Source organism: Scyliorhinus canicula, chromosome 15 (genome assembly GCF_902713615.1).
Source record: "Scyliorhinus canicula chromosome 15, sScyCan1.1, whole genome shotgun sequence".
NCBI classification, from domain to species: Eukaryota; Metazoa; Chordata; class Chondrichthyes; order Carcharhiniformes; family Scyliorhinidae; genus Scyliorhinus; species Scyliorhinus canicula.
The window spans coordinates 54,112,708-54,132,708 of NC_052160.1; positions in this window are offsets into that span (position 1 = coordinate 54,112,708).

Genomic DNA, 20,001 nt, shown 5'->3' on the forward strand with positions numbered 1-20,001 from the left:
CAGGCCGCCTAGCATGTACAGTGACGATGATAACTGAATCTATTGATCCTGTGTCTTTCTTCCGCAGATGCAGCATCCATAGGAGACACTGGATACACCGATGACCCCATGTTAAGCTCAGAGGAAGACATTACTCCTGCACCAGCGTCGCACCCTCTCTCAGAGCCAGGTCTGAGTCACATCAGTCAGGACTAAGTTAGCATCTCTACGAATAGTGAAAAGTTGTGAGGGGACATCACTCTGACGGGAAGAGCTAGCAGAGACGGTGAAGTCCCAGGGCTCTGAAAGGGGAAGCACTGCTGGAGACCAGGATCATGGTGAGATCGAGACTTCATGTTGTTGAGCCTCTGGGATGTCCATCAGAAGACAGATGCTGGATGTCCAGCTGGATGTGCGGGGAGACTCGAGGGTCTGTGTGCCATAATTTCCATCAAGGAGGTGTCCTTGTGGACCATGAGTACTGTGTTAACCCTTAACACCAGGTGCATAGCCTCCTCCATGGAGAGGGCGGTGAGTCTCATGGAGAGGCAGCTTCAGGAACAGACTCAGGGATTCCTGGAGTTGCATTCGGATCTGCAAACCCTCACACAGGCAATGGCCTCAGGAGGTCACTGCCAATGTGAGACACCTGGTCTCTATGTGAGGTGCCCATCCGTCATTGGTGAGTCGGGAAGTGCATCTGTGCCAGATGCTGGCGGATGAGCTGCCTGCCACCTCTGTGGGCTTCTCTCACAGTGCTCCAGATGAAGGTACCAGCTCCTCCGCCCCTCTTCCAGTGGCCGCTGCATCTGATGATGCTGCAATGACTGGGGAGTGCCCAGCTATGGGGCTGGCGCACCCTCCCAGACGGAGCCAACTCAGGCTACCCTATAGGACACCCCACCAAGTTCATCACAGCCACGAGGTCAGGAAAGTCAGCAAGCAGCCTCTGAGGACATGTGATTAGCACCCACCTGTTTTGCCCATGTTATGAGTTAAAAATCGCACATGCAGTGTAAATTCACGGTGTATCGGCTTGTTAATGGCTTTAATTGGCCCTTTAACTGTCAGCTGAAAAATGAAAATCGCTTTTTGTCACAAGTAGGCTTCAAAGGAAGTTACTGTGAAAAGACCCTAGTCGCCACATTGCGGCGCCTTTTCCGGGAGGCTGGTACAGGAATTGAACCGTGCTGCTGGCCTGCCTTGGTCAGCTTTAAAAGCCAGCTATTTAGCCCAGTGTGCTAAACCAACCAGACGAACATCTGATTCACACATGCACCTGCCAAACCCAAAATTGTGCAGATGTGACATAAAATCAGGAAGTACGTCCTGAATCATTTGATAAAATGTTATGTTCGGCCAGTCCGATCACGCACCCATCCTCCGAATGTAAAATTCTGGCCTTGGAATAACAGATAGAACAAAGGTAGATCTTATAGATTTTCTAGGCAGCCCGGTCCCGGTGTTTGTTATCAATTTCAGCTTTTGGGTTCTCCCAAGCTCAGATCCACTGGTAGAATTCCAGTCCCTTTTCCTACTGGCACTAAGCTAATACTCTGCCAGCAGAAACCTCTGTATAAACAGGGCTCCGCCCATGCAATCTTCTATGCAATGGCGCCTTTCTTGCCGGAACCTTCTCAAATCTCAGCTCCCATTGTTCATAGTAATGTAGGTCTATCAGAACCACTTTTACTTTTGCACGCTCTGGCCAGCTCTGGGCATTCAGTTAGTCGGAAGTGAAAAGATCTGCAGCAGCATCTTAAAAGTGTGTTCTGACCAAAGCTCTCCCACTCAGCTTGTTGACAATCTCCTTTCTCCAACTCTTCCCTTCACTCTTTGTCTGCCACTCGGCCCCGGTATTTTAACTTCCTTCCTGTTGGTACTGCTTGCAGGTCAAGGGTCGCCAGGAAACATGGCTGGTAATTCTTCTTATCCAAAAAGTATCATTGATCCATTTACATTTGATATCATCTCCATAAAGTAGGCATTTGGAGGCCTATTCTCCCTCGCGCACATCCAGCGGCCTGGTGCTGATCACTGGTTAAGGAGGGCAAGAAATCGTCCAGACCTACGCTTAAAAATTATTTTCGAGCAGGTTTAGAAACAATTACAGTTACCCCAAACATTTTAAAATAATCACAAATTTTCCTGACGGCTACGACTTCCGAGTCAAAGGCCATTGCACATGTGGGACATTACAATCAGCTTCTGGAGGGAGAAAAAATGTTTCCTGGAATGTGAACTTTAACATTATGGTCTCCAGATGAGTAATGAATCCATTGAGGTATACGCGGGAAAAAATATTCAATTATCACCTTGCCCTATTACCCCTCTGTCACCCAGAGCCTGGGTGGTTATAATTGTCCAGCTAAACTGGATTATCGTGCTCTGGAAAAGGTCTTAGGACACTGGATTCCTGGTCACTACCACCTTGACAATTGCCATCAGATAGGCAACAGGTGGACATGTCTGAAAGGCCACTTTTAGCAGGAAAATTGGGGGCCTACAAAGCACACAAATGTATACCAGCTTGCCATCAACCCGTATGTACTCCTTTGTACTCCCTCTACCACCCAGTCATGTGTGATTTCCCCTTCATCCCCTCACCGCCATCCACCTCTCACCCAACCCTCAACTCTTGAGCAGACCTGGATAATTTCCTGCCCTTCCTAAACAACAATCAGCAGTAGGGCACTGGACTGACACAAGGGATAACAAGCCGCAAGATTCCTCAGGCCTCACAACAGCAACAGTGAGCAGGTCACGGACAGTTTTGTGCCAAGAGTTAAATTTGGACCAATGTGCAACATCACGGGAGATCGACTGGAAATTAATTTAAACAATGGGCTGAGGTTTCCTGGCATAGAATATTCTCGGAAATCAGGAACATTTACAGGTCAGATCCAAGCCAACAGAGCAGCCCATCTTCTGGGTCAAGGCGACCAATTAGCAAGCTGCCTCCGGTTCTCCATCCATTTAAGGATGGTGGGTGGGGTGAGATGGTGGGGGAGGAGGGGCAACCAGCACACTGGTTGGAGTGTTAGCGTGCTACTGCGTCAAATGCTTCAAAACAGAGCAGAGTGAAATGGCTGGGTGTAAAGCTTAAGGGAACTGGCAGCCAACCATCTTTGTACCCGGGACATTGTCTGTGATAGCGGTCTCCAGGGGCTGCCCTCTGCCTCTGCCTGTGAATGCCCTCAGGCTTGCCAGTTGCACCAATAAATGATCAATTGCATCTTGTTTTTCCCCTCCTCCAATATTCTGCTTTGCAGCTGGCCTCTCTGAGCAGCCAAAGTTTTGATACCACGTGAGGCCCACGCAATGCTATCAAAATTGTATTGCCCTTGGAAACGTGTTACTAATTACCAATTTAAGAAGTTTAATTGGCTTCCCACCACTGCTATATCAATGCACACAGGTTACCTGCAAGAAAAGTGGGAGGAAGGTTGGAGCATGCTGGGGAACAGTTTGACACATTTCTCCCTGATTTCTTTCACTCCCTCACCACTAAACCTATCTTGAAAGACCTGGTAAGTCTCCCCTCCATGCACTTAACTGATTGATCATAAATATACAAAACTAACAGGCAGAAAATACCGTCTGGCCTACCATGTCTTCCCCAAGCTCTGATAGTTAACACAAAGCTGGATGAGCACTTCTATCCCACCCCACTCCATCCCTCATCTACTCCCACTCATACAGCCATATATTCTCCTTGGAAAGGCAAAGGAAAGAGATCAAACTCAGGACCAATAAAGAAAAAAATACTTTGCAAATTTCCTCTCTGACACTCTCAGTTGATCGAGTCCACTCCAGGAGTTCACATGGACCAAGGATTATCTTCTGTCTGGTGTGATCTCTGCCACAGTCTGGGACCAGTCCAGCTCCCTCTTGAAAGTGTGCAAAGACGGTACCAGCAGGTAACACATTCCAAAGGTTCTCTAGTCTCTGGGAAAAGAAGATGATACCCCGCAACATGTAGAAAATTCTTATCCTGGAACAGTCGGAAGAAAGACTTCAGGACAAAGATATTGTGACATTGATGCCTCCATCTTGGTGCTGACAGTCAGACTAGAATATACGAATATCAATCTTGCCCAAGTTGTAAGCTGTACCTTTCTCTGTGTGGCAATCTGATCATCTAAGAAAAAGTGGGAACCACAATAAACAAAACTGAATTTGAGTATTGCTGAGAACAGTGAGGCGCTGTCAAAGCTTTTCGTCTCGCACTCATCTGGGCAAACACAAGAATACCAAATTTCAAAGTAAGCAACAATTTATACTGCATCAGAAGGCAGTGTTGATTGGTTGGCAAGTCAACTGTGACTTGGCCAAGATGTTGCCATGGAGAATGCACCAGGAAACTGTCTTGTTATGCTCTTGATGTAGCATAAACTGCTTCCTTGATGTACACTCTGACAAAGGAAGGTTCTGACATGGAGATAACTTCAACACGTTTATTAAACTATTAACAATTCTCCTACGCGGATTCGACTCTACTGTTAATCCTTCTATAGCGACTCAGACTGATGAACCAGTCTGCTACAATCCACGTGGTGGGTGTGATGTTCAATCAACCCTGTGTCTGTACTCACTGAGTGTCTCCACTGGAAAGAGGAAGATCATGTGTGCTGTGTCCTTTATATATGGGTTGGTGTAATGCCACCCACCCCCCCCCCCCTCCCCATGGTAATGTCACCTCTGTGTGTATCATGAATGCCCATTGGTCGTGTCCTATCTTACTGACCTATTGGTTGAATGTCTGTGTGTCATGTCTCTGGTGCTCCCTCTAGTGTCCAGCTAGTCTATGTGTATTTACATTAACCCCTTGTGTATTTACAGTGATGCATATCACCACAGAAACAATTGTTTCCTATGCTTTTGTTTAATTTTGAATTAGTTTGATGTGTCACAGTATGTCCTGTGGAGTGCTGGGCAACTCCACAGGACAATGTCAAGGAAGCAGCTTATGCAACATCAAGAGCATGCCAAGACAGATTCCATCAGCAATGTCTCATGAAGGGCAGCACGGTGACGCAGTGGTTAGCATTGCTGCCTCACGGCGCCGAGGTCCCAGGTTCAATCCCGGCTCTGGGTCACTGTCCGTGTGGAGTTTGCACATTCTCCTCGTGTGTGCGTGGGTTTCGCCCCCACAACCCAAGGATGCGCAGTATAGGTGGATTGGCCACGCTACATTGCCCCTTCATTGGAAAAATGAATTGGGTACTCTAAATTTATTTTTAAAAAGAAGGCAATGCCTCGTGATATATTTACAATCCAAGTAGGTTTCATCGCAGATAGAGGAAGGAAAATCAGGAAGACACACAGGACCCATCAATCACATGTACCCTAGTGCTCCATCTAAACTGCAGCACATCAAAATAACAAACCATCTTTCCAACCATGATTGAAGGGTGGTTCTTGAAGGTCTGAAAAGGAGGAAAAAGCCACTTTTGTAATGAACTGAGGAGGGGGGGGGGGGGGGGCGGAGAAGAAAAATTTACAGAAGATCATTCTTGAGAGGTAGGGGGCAGTGTTCTCCGGCTATTCGCTGGCGGCGGGATTCTCTGGTCGTGCTGGCAGTGCACCCCGTCGGTTCCCAGGCAGCATGGTTGGAGGGGGGGGCTGTGTTTCAAAATAGCCATTGACAAGCGGCAGGAGGAGAGTATCCCACCGCCTGCCTACTGCGTGCCAAATACTTCGTCCTCCCAAGCGGGGCGGAGAATCCTGGCCAGGGTTCCTCAATCACGACACAGGAGAGAAGATAGATGATTCCAAGGCTTTAATCATCTGAGAACTGTACAGCAGCCGAGAAGTGTGCTCATAACATGTTGCCTGAGTGAGCCTTATCTTATATACCGTTTCCTGGGGGCGCAGCCAGAGGCTGTCTTGGAGCGGGGGGGGTTATCCGGGATGACTAGGGGGGCAGGGGGCGCTATGGGGGTGCACTGTCAGAGTCGGCGGTCGGTGCGGGGAGGGGAGCGTCCGTGGGGGGGGGGGGGGGGGGGGGGGTCGGTGGGGATAACGTCCGGGTCGGTGGGCGAGCCAGCAGGGTCGGTGGGAGAGCCAGCGGGTGCCAGGTCTCGCAGGGAGACGGTGTCCTGCTTGCCGTCGGGGTGCTCGACGTAGGCATATTGAGGGTTTGCGTGTAGCAGTTGGACCCTCTCGACTACGGGATCAGATTTATGGCTCCTCACGTGCCTCCGGAGTAGAACTGGTCCCGGAGTCGTCAGCCAACATGGAAGCGCGACCCCAGAGGTGGACTTCCTGGGGAAGACAAACAAACGATTGTGAGGGGTCTCGTTCGTGGCCGTACAGAGGAGCGACCTAATGGAATGTAGGGCATTGGGTAGGACCTCCTGCCAGCGGGCAATTGGGAGACTCCTTGACCGTAGGGCTAGGAGGATGGCCTTCCAAACTGTCGCATTCTCCCTCTCCACTTGCCCGCTTCCCCGCGGGTTATAGCTCGTCGTTCTGCTCGAGGCGATGCCGTTGCTGAGCAAATATCGACGCAGCTCATCGCTTATGAATGATATACCCCGGTCGCTGTGGATATAAGCGGGGAAACCAAACAGAGCGAAGATGCTGCGCAGTGCCTTGATCACGGAGGCCGAGGTCATATCAGGACAGGGGACAGCAAAAGGGAAGCGGGAGAACTCATCGATCACAGTAAGGAAATAGATGTTGCGGTTGGTGGACGGGAGGGGCCCTTTGAAGTCCACACTTAGTCGCTCAAAGGGCCCAGAGGCCTTTATCAGGCGGGCCCTGTCTGGTCGATAGAATTGCAGTTTGCATTTCGCACAGATCTGGCATGCCTTAGTCATGGCCTTGACCTCCTCTGTGGAGTAGGGAAGGTTGCGGGACTTGATGAAGTGGGCAAGCCGGGTGATCCCCGGGTGGCAGAGGTCATCGTGGATGGCTCTCAGGCGGTCTTTGTGCGCGTTGGCGCACGTGCCGTGGGACAGGGCATCTGAGGGCTCGTTGAGCTTCCCCGGGCGATATTTAATATCGTACGTATAGGTGGAGAGCTCTATCCTCCACCTCAGAATTTTGTCATTCTTTATTTTGCCCCGTTGTGCGTTATCGAACATAAAGGCGACCGACCGTTTGTCGGTGACGAGGGTGAACCTCCTACCGGCTAGGTAGTGCCTCCAGTGCCGCACGGCCTCCACTATGGCTTGTGCCTCCTTCTCGACTGCAGAGTGCCGAATTTCCAAGGCGGTGAGGGTTCGGGAGAAGAACGCTACTGGTCTGCCCGCCTGGTTGAGGGTAGCAGCCAGGGCGACGTCTGATGCGTCACTTTCTACTTGGAAGGGAATGGCTTCGTCCACTGCGTGCATGGCGGCCTTGATGATGCCGGCCTTGATACATTTGAAAGGCAACTGGGCCTCAGCCGTCAGGGGAAAAACCGTAGTCTTAATGAGTGGTCGGGCTTTGTCCGCATATCTGGGGACCCACTGGGCGTAATAGGAGAAAAGCCCCAAGCACCGTTTGAGTGCCTTGACGCTACGGGGGAGGGGGAGTTCCTTAAGGGGACGCATGCGGTCGGGGTCTGGGCCTAGGACCCCGTTTTCCACGACGTAGCCGAGGATGGCTAGCCGGGTTGTGTGGAACACGCATTTCTCTTTGTTGTACGTGAGGTTGAGGGCCCGGGCAGTCTGGAGGAACTTCCTCAGGTTTGCGTCGTGGTCCTGCTGGTCATGGCCGCAGATGGTGACGTTGTCCAAGTACGGGAAGGTAGCCCGTAAGCCGTACTGGTCCACCATTTGATCCATCGCCCTCTGGAAAATGGAGACTCCATTTGTAACACCAAAAGGGACCCTGAGGAAGTGAAACAGCCGACCGGCTGCTTCAAACGCCGTGTAGGGGCGGTCCTCTGGGCGGATAGGGAGTTGATGGTAGGCAGATTTTAGGTCGACCGTGAAGGATACCCGATACTGGGCGATGTGAGTCACCATTTCTTCTATGCGGGGAAGTGGGTAAGCATCGAGTTGTGTAAAGCGGTTTATGGTCTGGCTATAATCCACTACCATTCGTTGCTTTTCCCCGGAGCGGACTACCAATACTTGAGCCCTCCAAGGGCTGTTGCTGGCCTCTATGACCCCCTCTTTTAGTAGCCGCTGAACCTCTGACTTGATAAAAGTCATGTCTTGGATACTGTACCGGCGACTCCTGGTGGCGACGGGCTTACAGTCGGGAGTGAGGTTCGCGAAGAGGGGGGGTGGCGCAACTTTGTGTGTCGCCAGGCTGCATACCGTGAGTGGGGGCAGGGGTCCGCCGAACTTCAGTGTCAGGCTCCGGTGACTGCACTGAAAGTCCAGACCGAGCAGCCGGGGGGCACAGAGTTGAGGAAAGATGTAAAGTTTAAAACGGGTGTATTCAGCGCCGGGTCAGTGACACAATACTCCGTGATTTGGACTGAATGGGACCCAGAGGCGAGGGCAATAGTTTGGGAGGTGGGGTGGATGCACAGGGAGCAGCGTCTTACTGTGTCTGGATGGATAAAGCTTTCCATGCTCCCGGAGTCAAATAGTGTCGTGGCGTTGATTCGCACCCGCATCATCGAGTTACGCAGGTGTTTCGGCCGCGATTGATCGAGCGTGATCGCTCCTAGTTGCGGGTAGTCAGAGTCCTCGGTTAAGTCAGACTCACAAAATGGCCGCCGCCGTCGGTCGTACGTGTCGAGGTTCGAAGATGGCCGCCGCCAAGATGGCCGCTCCCATGACTCGCACAAGGTCGATGACGCGTCGGAAGTGGGCTCGTGCCCACGTTGCGGGGCCTGTGAGACCAGGAGATTGATTTCTGGTGAGGATTTTGTTTGGGGCCAGCCAGGCAGACTTTAGCGAAGTGCCCTTTCTTCCCGCAGTCGTTGCAGATCGCGGAGCGGGCCGGGCAACGTTGCTGTGGGTGCTGACCTTGCCCACAGAAATAGCATGGGGAACCCCCGGAGTGAGAGGATCGCCGCACGGCGCAGACCTGTAGTGTGGCCGAGTCTGGAGGGGATCGAGAGGGGTTTGCAAGGTCCGTGGAGTACGTATGGAGGTTACGGTGGGCCGTTTCTAGGGAAGAGGAGAGCGTTACCGTGCCTTGGAGATCCTTCACCCCGTCTTCTAGGAGCCGCTGCCGGATGTACGAGGACCTGATACTGGACACAAAGGCATCGCGAATATGCAAGTTCATGTCGGTTTCTGCCGTCACTGCTTTATGGTTGCAGTTCCTCGCGAGCACAGTGAGTCTCTCCACGTACTTGTCCAGAGTTTCCCCGGAACGCTGGCTGCAGGTTGAGAGCAAATGTCTGGCGTGTACCTCATTAATCGGCTTCACGAAGCGTTTCGTCAGTATCTCGACCGCAGCTTCGTAATTTGCAGCATTTTCGATCGCGGAGGAGAGTCGGTGGCCCACCCGGGCATGTAGTAAACGCAGCTTGCGAGCGCCATCGACCTCAGTCGCTGAGGAGTCAATATAGTCCTCAAAACACCGCAGCCAATATTTAAAAATTTACGGGGCTTCCGGAGACCGAGCGTCCAGGTTGAGTTTCTCTGGCTTTAGAGCGCTGTCTATCTTGATGTATCAGATGATTAAATTGAGATACCCTCAATCACGACACAGGAGAGAAGATAGATGATTCCAAGGCTTTAATCATCTGAGAACTGTACAGCAGCCGAGAAGTGTGCTCATAACATGTTGCCTGAGGGAGCCTTATCTTATATACCGTTTCCTGGGGGCGCAGCCAGAGGCGGAGTCCCCCAGGGTTCCAAGCCCGGTCTTAAAGGGCCAATGCATTAAAGGTAAGATACCATTATATCAGCTACTGATAACATTCATCACAGTTCCCAACCTCTCGGATCGTCCTGGCATCTTGAGGGATCGTAGATTAATATCCTTGGCACTGCTGAGAGAAAACCAAGCAGAAAGGTCACAGAAAGGACAATAAAACAACAATTTGTTTTGTTTTCATTTTCTTTGTCCCCTTGGACTTGATTGTTTTAAAAAATATATCAGGAATATCAAATCACAGAGATTTGAAAAGGGTTGTTTGACTGGGCGGGCCAATTAGTAGCAGGATGTCATGCGACTAAATCTCCCAAAATATATCCATCACAAGATGGTGACCCTGTTCAGGGGCAGGTCTGTAAATGATTTGAAAGTGAACATCAGTACAACCTCTGGCACTGTTATTCTAGTTTGTTCAACAAGTTCATTTTGCTCCGGTGAAAAATAAATAATCGCAGAAAAGTCGCAAATCTGACGGGCTGAGTAATTATTAAATTTATTATATCTCCGACTTTGAAAACAAGGTTTGACAGGATGATAATGAGTTCCTCTTCCCTTTATCGTTCAGACATTCTGATGCTGCCAATGGTTCCACTCCACGGGAAATATCTATCAGTGCCAGCTTTTCATCACTGAGAAACAGAGAGACAACCCATTAGGTGTTCCACACTCTGCTGATGGGCTGTTGTATCAGTGTGAACTACATGCAAGAGGAATTGCAGTACATTTATCACTTCACTGGTTACTGAGGTATGTTTGATTTATTTGATTGAGAATGCGTTTTCCTATCTATAATGGCCATTCAACCTGAACACAGCTATTGCTAATAAATTTTACAATATGTGGAGGATAATCGCCTGATCTTTGCCCATTTCTCACCCTCACTTTTCCTCTGCGCGTGAAATGTCAGGTGTTCATGTGCGCACCCATACATCAATTAACGTTGAACGTCAACATTCATTCACAATGTGGCTCCATGATACTGAGGGACTCTGACCAGCACCCCTGGGGTTTTTATACTAATAATTGGATGGAGTCTAACACTTTTGAAAATGGATATGTACACATGAAAGGAAAGAAATAATTGCAGGGCTGTGGGGAAAAGAGCACGGTGTGGGGTGGTGGTGGGGGGATGCGGTGAGACTAAGTGGATAATCCTTTCAAAGAGCTTTTACCAGTTCCAAGGACTAAATCCTCCAAGGACTAAATGCTGTAAGATGCTACAAAATCTACCCCTGTCCTGAGGCAACTATATCATGTTAATATTCAGACACAAACGAGGACTCCGTGAACACGCCAGCTTGATTTCTTCCATTGCATGCATTGGGGTCCCCATGCCAACTTTGCCCATCTTTGTTCTTTGTAGCTGTAACTATTTACGGTTAAATTGAGTCTTAAAGGCATTTTGCTAAAGACTGAAATAACTAGTGGAGAAAGAGGATTTTCTTCCTGTCACCAATGCTGGATTAAAAGGCTTTGCCCCAGACAGGAATGGACCAGAGTGTCCCTCAGTATAATCTGTAGCGGATCACCATCAGGGTCTTTAATGGTGGAGCAAATGGTGAGAAACAAGGGTCTGCTCTGGTAGCCACAGTATTTATATGGCTCACTCAGTTCAGTTTCTGATCAATGGTAACCCTCAGGGTGTTAATGAGGGATTCAGTGGTGGCAATGCCATTGAATGTCATGGGACAATGGTTAGATCCCTTTTTACTGGAGATGGTCATTGCCTGGCACCTGTGTGGCACAATTGATAGTCGTCATTTATCAGTCCAAGCCTGGATATTGTCCAGCTCTCGTTGCATTTGGATATGGACTGCTTCATTATCTAAGGAGGCGCGAATGATACTGAACATTGTGTAGTCATCAGCGAACTTCTGACCTTAAGATGAAAGCGAGATCGTTGATGGAGCGTCCGAAGATGGTTGAGCCTACGACACTACCCTGAGAAACCCCTGCAGTGATGTGTTGGAGTTGAGATGATTGACATCCAACAACCATAACCATCCTCCTTTGTGCCAGGTATGAGTCCAACCAGTAGAGAATTCCTGCCTGCCCCCCTCCCCCCGACTCCCATTGACTCTAACTTTGCTTGGGTTCCTTCATGCCATACTCGGTCAAATGCTGCCTTGATGACAGTCATTCTCACCTCACTTCTGGCATTCAGCTCTTTTGTCCATGTTTGAGCCAAGACTGTGATGGGGTCCAGAGCTGGGTGAGTCTGGTGGAACCCAAACTGAGCGTCAGTGAGCAGCTGAGTAAGTGCTGCTTGATAGCACCATTGATGACCCTTTCCATTACTTTGCTGATGATGGAGAGTAGACTGGTGGGGGCTAATGACCGGGTTGGATTTGTCCTGTTTCTTGTGTAGGGTCACACCTGGGCAATTCTCCCCATTGTCGGGTAGATGCCAGCGCTGTAGCTGTACTGGAACAGCTTGGCTAGGGACGCAGCAAGTTCTGGAGCACAAGCCTTCAGTACTATTGTGGAACATTGTCAGTGCCTATAGTCTGCAGTATCTAGTGCCTTGAGCGATTTCTTGACATTGTTAAGGAGAAAAATTATGATTTAAAAAAAAGTAAAATAGGGAGTTGATTAGAGGCAGACATCTGGCGGAATAGAAGATGCAAATCCACCTACCAATGGGAAAAAAATATTTTACATAGAGAAAACAATGGGGCTATAGCGATGGTAACTCCATAGTGGAGGGATAAGAAAATTGTCATGTACCTGCCAAAAGCCAACTCCACATGATGAATAACAGCAGAGGGAAAGAAATGGTATAAGTAGAGAACACTAACTAAGGAGGCAAGAGAGACAGGCAGACAGCGAACACAAGAACTGCAAGAGGTTGCAGATTTAGTCTCCCGAGAAAAAGTAGCCGTTTTCCACCTTTGCTGAACCTGAAAACTATTTCCCAGACATGACCACTTTAATCTGGATTTACTTGCTGGATTTAGCTCAAAGTTATTGAATATTGGATGTTGTTTGGGAGTAGGGATGTCTCCGAGATCATGTAAATGTAGGTAGTTGGGGACCAAGGGATAGTTTCTTCTAAACTTATGTGTGCACAGTCATCAGTATAATTACGTGTCATAGCCTATTATAGCCCTTCTTGTCATATGTGGTTTTGTCTTTCTTTTAGGTGAATAAATATTCTTAATTAATTGTTCACACAATGACTGGAATGTTCCTGAGTTTTACACCGTTCCTCACATTCAAAATCACAGAATCACAAAATAATACAGCCCAGATGAGGCCCTTCGGCCCATCGAGTTTGCACCGATGCATGAAAAACACTTGGCCTGCTGACCTAATCCCATTTGCCAGCACTTGGTCCATAGCCTTGAATGTCATGATGTACCAATTGCTCACCCACGTGCTTTTTAAAGGATGAGAGGCAACCCGCCTCTACACCCTCCCAGACAGTGCATTCCAGACCATCTCTACCCTCTGGGCAAAAATGTTTTTCCTCAAATCCCCCGTAAACCTCCTGCCTTGACTTTGAATTGTGTCCTCTTGTAACTGACCCTTTAACTAAGGGAAACAGCTGCTCCCTATCCACGCCCCTCATAACCTTGTACACCTCGATCAGGTCACCCCCTCAATCTCCTCTGCTCCAGCAAAAATGACCCAAGCCTATCCAAACTCTCTTCATAACTTAAATGTTCCATCACAGGCAACATCCTGGTGAATCGCTTCTGCACTCCCTGGAGTGCAATCACATCCTTCCTATAATGTGGCGACCAAAATTGCTCACAGTGCTCCAGCTATGGCCTCACCAAAGTTCTGTACAAATCCAACATGGCGTCCCTGCTTTTGTAATCTATTTGCCTCGATTGATAAAGGCAAGTGTCCCATCTGATTTTGTCACCACCATATTAACCTGCCATAATATTTTTTAAAAACACAGACACCACTATGAATCAGTGTTCCAAGTTACCCCTCTGGGTGTTGGGATATCCTCGCATTTGACATCAGCATGGTTCGCAATAATATCATGTGAAGTGAATATAATTTGCTGAAGACTGGCACTATAATGCTGGAGACCTCAGGTGAGGCCAAGATAGATTAATCACTCAGCAGTTCTGCCTGAAGATTGTTGCGAATGCTTCGTCCTTGTCTTTTACACTGATGTGCTGGGCTCCACCATCAGGACTGCAGAGCTTAGATCATATCTGTCAGTGGTGGAATTGCTTAGCTCTGACTATCACTTGCTGCTTATGCTGTTTGGCACACAAGTAGTCCTGTTTGGTAGCTTCACCAGGTTGGCACCTCATTTTTCGTTATGCCTGGTGCGGTTCCTGTTATGCTCTCCTGCACTCTTCACTGAACCAGTGTTGATCCCCTGGCTTGGTAGTACTGGGAGAGTAGGGGATAAGCTGGGCCATGAGGTGGCAAATTGTGATTGAATACAATTCTGCTGCTGTTGATGGCTCACAGCACCCCATGGATGCCCAGTCTTGAGTTGCTAGATCTGTTCAAAGTCTGTCCCATTTAACACAGTGAGAGTGCCTCACAACATGGTTATCCTCAATGTGAAGGCAGGGCTTTGTCTCCATTAGGCCTATGGGGTGCTCACTCCTCATTCACCTGAGGAAGGAGCTGCGCTCCGAAAGCTCGTGTTTGAAACAAACCTGTTGGACTTTAACCTGGTGTTGTAAGACTTCTTACTGTGCTCACCCCAGTCCAACATCGGCATCTCCACATCATCACTCCTACTAATACTGCCATATAAGAAGTCTTACAACACCAGGTTAAAGTCCAACAGGTTTGTTTCAAACACTAGCTTTCGGAGCACTGCTTCTTCCTCAGGTGAATGAAGAGGTATGTTCCAGAAACATCTATATAGACAAATTCAAATGTGCCAGACAATGCTTAGAATGCAAGCATTAGCAGGTGATTAAGTCGTGACAGATCCAGAGATAGGGGTAACCCCAGGTTAAAGAGGTGTGAATTGTCTCAAGCCAGGACAGTTGGTAGGATTTCGCAATCCCAGGCCAGATGGTGGGGGATGAATGTAATGCGACATGAATCCCAGGTCCCGGTTGAGGCTCATTCGTGCATGCGGAACTTGGCTATAAGTTTCTGTTCGGCGATTCTGCGTTGTCGCGCGTCCTGAAGGCCGCCTTGGAGAACACTTACCTGCCGATCAGAGACTGAATGCCCTTGACCGCTGAAGTGTTCCCCGACTGGAAGGGAACATTCCTGCCTGGTGATTGTCGCGCGATGTCCATTAATTTATTGTCGCAGGATCTGCATGGTCTCGCCAATGTACCACGCTTCGGGACATCCTTTCCTGCAGCGTATGAGGTCGACAACGTTGGCCAAGTTACACGAGTATGTACCGCATACCTGGTGGGTGGTGTTCTCATGTGTAATGGTGGTATCCGTGTCAATGATCTGGCACATCTTGCAGAAATTGCCATGGCAGGGTTGTGTGGTGTCGTGGTCGCTGTTCTGAAGGCTGGGTAGTTTGCTGCAAACAATGGTTTGCTTAAGGTTGCGCGGTTGTTTGAAGGCAAGTGGGGGTGTGGGGATGACCTTGGCAAGAGGTTCATCATCATCAATGACGTGTTGAAGGCTGCAAAGAGGATGTCGTTGTTTCTCTGCTCCGGGAAAGTACTGGACGACGAAGGGTACTCTATCGGTTGTGTCCCGTGTTTGTCTTCTGAGGAGGTCGGTGCGGTTTTTTGCTGTGGCTCGTTGGAACTGTCGATCGATGAGTCGAGAGCCATATCCCGTTCGTACGAGGGCATCTTTCAGCGTCTGTAGATATGTTATGCTCCTCCTCGTCTGAGCAGATCCTGCGTATACAGAGACCTTGCCCATAGGGGATGGCTTCTTTAATGTTTAGGATGGAAGCTGGAGAACATCCAGAATCAATGTTCAGGACTTCCAGGGCAACTCTCTCCTGATTGTATATCGCTGTGCTGTCACCTCTCTTATCTGTAAGGCATTTAAAGAGATCTACCATGTGGATCTAGTGGCACTTGCGACACTAAAACTCAGTAGAAATTTGAGTTAAAGCTTCTCGGGTGCAAATAAGAATCGTTTATTGCCTCTATTTGATTACAATTGAGAATCACTTAAATCTTTTTCTCTAATATGTCCGGCTAGCAAAAAGGACTTCGGGTGCTCTGGTTTCCTCCCACAATCCAAAGATGTGCGGGTTAGGTGGATTGGCCATGATAAATTGCCCTTAGTGTCCAAAATTTCCCTTAGTGTTGGGTGGGGTTACTGAGTTATAGGGATAGGGTGGAGGTGTTGACCTTGGGTAGGGGGTAGGGTGCTCTTTCCAAGAGCCGGTGCAGACTCGATGGGCCGAATGGCCTCCTTCTGCACTGTAAATTCGATGACTTAAAGAGAAGCAACTTGTTCATAATTTAACTTTCAAAATAATACAGAAATGGTTTCTTGCTTATGGCAAAACAGCTTGCATTTACTTCAAGAGTTAGAGTGGAAAAGTGAAAGTATAGAGACAGCGAATAGTTTAGATCAAAGTATAGATGATTCATGAATAAAGATGGCTGTACAGACCTTCACGGTTATACAAAATCATATCAGTCTTTAGCCATCTATCTACACCTCTAAGTCATCCTAATGGACAATGTGCTAATCATGTTCCTCCGACCAAGAGCATCTAAAAAACCTGGAAGACGTGCATTGTGGGTTCGAGGAGGCTGGGGTCCACCCGCGGCGTGGAAAGTGCATGTTCCATGCAACTGAAGTGGTCTATTTGGGCTACAGGGTTGATAGACATGGACTACACCCGGTGGACGATAGAATTTGGGCCATCCGATAGGCACCCATACCAAGAGATCCCACAGAGCTCCATTTATTTTCAGGCCTGGTCGATTATTACGGGAAGTTGATCCCAAATTTGGGTACCGTTTTGGCCCCGCTGTACATGTTCTTGAAGAAGGGTCAGTGGTGGATTTGGGCCCTGTCTTAGCAGGGGGCTTTTGCCGAAGTAAAGCAGCGATTGACGTCTTCCCACTTGCCGGCGGGAGTAACTATGACTCTCTTGGCCGGGTCTCCCGAGAGTGTCAACTCTGGATAGTTACCCTTGTGGTGTTTTAACGTGTTTTGTCACTCTATGGAAAGGCGTGTCTCCACGACGGCCCCGCTGGTAAACTCAATAGCAGTCAAGGACTATTGAGGAACTAAACGTCGAGAAAAAGCACGAGACGGCTGTGATTCGAGTAGATCTGATATCTTGTGATATTGCCTTTGAAAATTTTTTTGTGGATATGCTATCAATGATAGATGAGACCGGATGGGCTGCGCTGGGAGACAAACTGCCCCGCAGAAGCATCAGCAGCAGCGCTCTGTGAAAAGTGCCGATGCTGCACATGTTCTAGCCGGCCCGCCAGGCTAGTAACAGCGTCTACCTCAACCCGGCGAAAACCTTGCCGCTCACCTGTGTCGCCTCTCTCTAGGGGACCGGCTATTTTGGCATACATGATGGATGATATTGCCGAGCGGTCTATTGCATCTGCTTCACGCACGTTGGCAGGAGCAGAACAAAATTAGGACCAAATAGAAAACAAAGGGTTGGCATTGGTGTTCGGCGTGACCGCCACACAACAGGCATCAGACGCTCCCAGGCGATCATGGAAGCGTCGCTCCCATTATACCCCTCTGGGCCTGGAACAGCGGGTGCTGAATAATAAGCCTTTTGCGAAGAGGGCAAGCGATTTGCCCCTTCCAGCGACGTGGATGCCATTTTGGACTGGAGTGGGGGGGGGGGGGGGGGGGGGGGGGCGCCCAGGGATTTGCAACATCAGAGTCCCTGTGGCGCAGACGAGGAAGAGCTGGGGGCGGCTCTGGAGGAGGGATTGTGGTGTGAGGTGCTGTAGAGGGTAAAAGCTGAAAGTAGTGTAGAGGGCGCACCTCACAATGTCTCGGATGAGCTGGCTGTTCAAGGGAGTGGAGGATGTCTGTGAGCGATGTGGGAGGGACCCTGCAAAACACGTACATATGTTTCGGTCCTGCCCGCAGCTGGAAAAGTTTTTAAGGACAGTTTTCAGCACCGTTTCGGGGGTTCTGCATGTGGACGTGGAACCCAGTCCCCTGGAAGCCATATTCGGGGCGTTGGTCCGGCCGGAGTTGCAGGCAGGTGTGGGGGTCTTAGCCTTTGCCTCGCGGATCGCTTGCAGGCGGATCTTGTTGGGGTGTAGGTCAGCTTCTTTTATCTGTGCCTCGGCATGGCGGGGGCACTTGCTGGAGATTTTGGCCCTGAAACAAGTGAAATTTGCGAGTGATGGGCTTTACAATAGGTGGGGTTTGTTCATTTTGCATTTTGGAGAGTTGGTTACCATTGACAGCTGAGGGAGGAGTGGGGGGGGGGGGGAATGAGGGGTTAGGTGGGTGGTGGGGCACCTAATATGGTGGTGGGGGTTTTGTGTTTGCTGCAAATTGTAAAAATATTGAAAATTTGGAATAAAAATACCTAAAAAGAAATACTATGAAAATCCATATTCTCCATGAACACAGATCCAAAGCCATGATATTAGCAGTCAGAAGCAGCATAGTGGAAGGGATTGATCTCATGACACAATCCTGAGCTTCCACTGCAGCACTTAGATGTCAGTGACTTCTACCTGCGCTGAAAGGGGAGCTGAGACATCAACCTACAATCACTGAATCGCAGCTGGGTCCACGAGCGCTCTCCTGGAGTTGTCCACCACTTTGCTCCATCAAGCTCGGTGAGATACATTTTCCAATTTGGAGCTATGCTCCTTGACAGAGACCGCAAGCTTTCTGGTAGGTCTGTCGATACACCAAGGTTCTCTGTTTGCATTGCTCTTGCACTTGTGTAAGCCACCCATTAATCGAGACCCCTGCAGCACAGCTCATCTGCAACGTCACCCCCGAGGGAAGAGCACATGTTCTGCCCTTTCCCCTTGATCATTCATTCTCAGCGATTCACAACATGCTAATTCAAACCCTATTCTAACCTCTAAGTTATGCATTGCCACTCTCTTAGCTGGTGGCTGCAAGTGCCAAATTTAAAACAATGCTTCTTCATTAGAGGCCTGGTGCATCACTTGCTGAAGTGGCAGGACAGGAGGCATTTATTGGAGATACCGGCCACCTGCTCCCATTTCCTTCGCAGGGTTTGCCTCCACAGCCTCCTGCGGCCCATCCAGGCTTCCCCAACCACCACCACCCCCCCCCCCCCCCCCCCCACAACCCCACCCTACCGCCCCACAGAAACATTGATACCCCATATTTTCGACCTCCTGGAATAAGGACTCCAGCGCCGGTGGGAGCCCTATCACTTGGCTGTTGCTCCATTTGGGGTTGTTGATTTTGTTGTCAACTCCTGGACAGTCAGTAGCAACTCCCCTTTAAGAGGAACATGCTGTCTTTCAGATTCTGGATGTTGGTTGGAACATGAGCCAGCATGCATGTTGCTGAGCCCCCAGCTGTCTGTGAAGCCAGCCAACAGCTCACTTAACGCTGGACTGCCCTCTGGAATTGCTCAAAATGAGGAGGCTGCACCAGATTGGAACGCAACTTGAGCGTGGGGTAATCACAAATCACAATCACTGTGCCCAGAATTGGGAGTAATCCGATTTGTAACTCTATCTGTTTAAGAAAGGCAGAGTTTGAAGAATATAAATTCTAAATTAAAGTTTATTTGCATTCTTTTTTTTAATAAATGTTTTTATTGTTTTTTTGAACAAATTATATTTACAGTTATGCACACAGAATAATATATATATATATGTAGAAGAGAAGAAAACACAAAAAAAACTGGTAGGGTATTATGCACTAACTCAACAACAGCAACTCTGTACAGTTGGCAATATTATTTTTAACACATAAGTAAGCACCTGTTTGTGGGGGGGGAAACTCGGGAGGTACATATACATTTGGGTGCTGGAGAAACACTTACATTAATTATGTCCAATACAGTGAGGGCAATATGCGAATGGATCTGGTGTTGGTGTTGTCCCTTGCTTCTCCTGGACGGTTTTCGCTGCCGTTATCATCTCACGTTCACCTCCGCTTCGGCCATTCATCCCGTCTTTCACCCGTATTTTCTTTGCTCTCTGTTCCTGTATTTGCCAAGTTTGTTCTCGTTTCCCGAGCCTTCCTTCTGGCTATCATTCCCTTGCCTCGCCCCCACCTCTCTGGACCCCCTCTATTGTTCCCTGTCTCTTCTCTCTTCTCCCCCCCACACCCTTTCTGCATCCTCCCCCCCCCCCCCCCCCGCCATTCTCCTGTGGTTAGTCT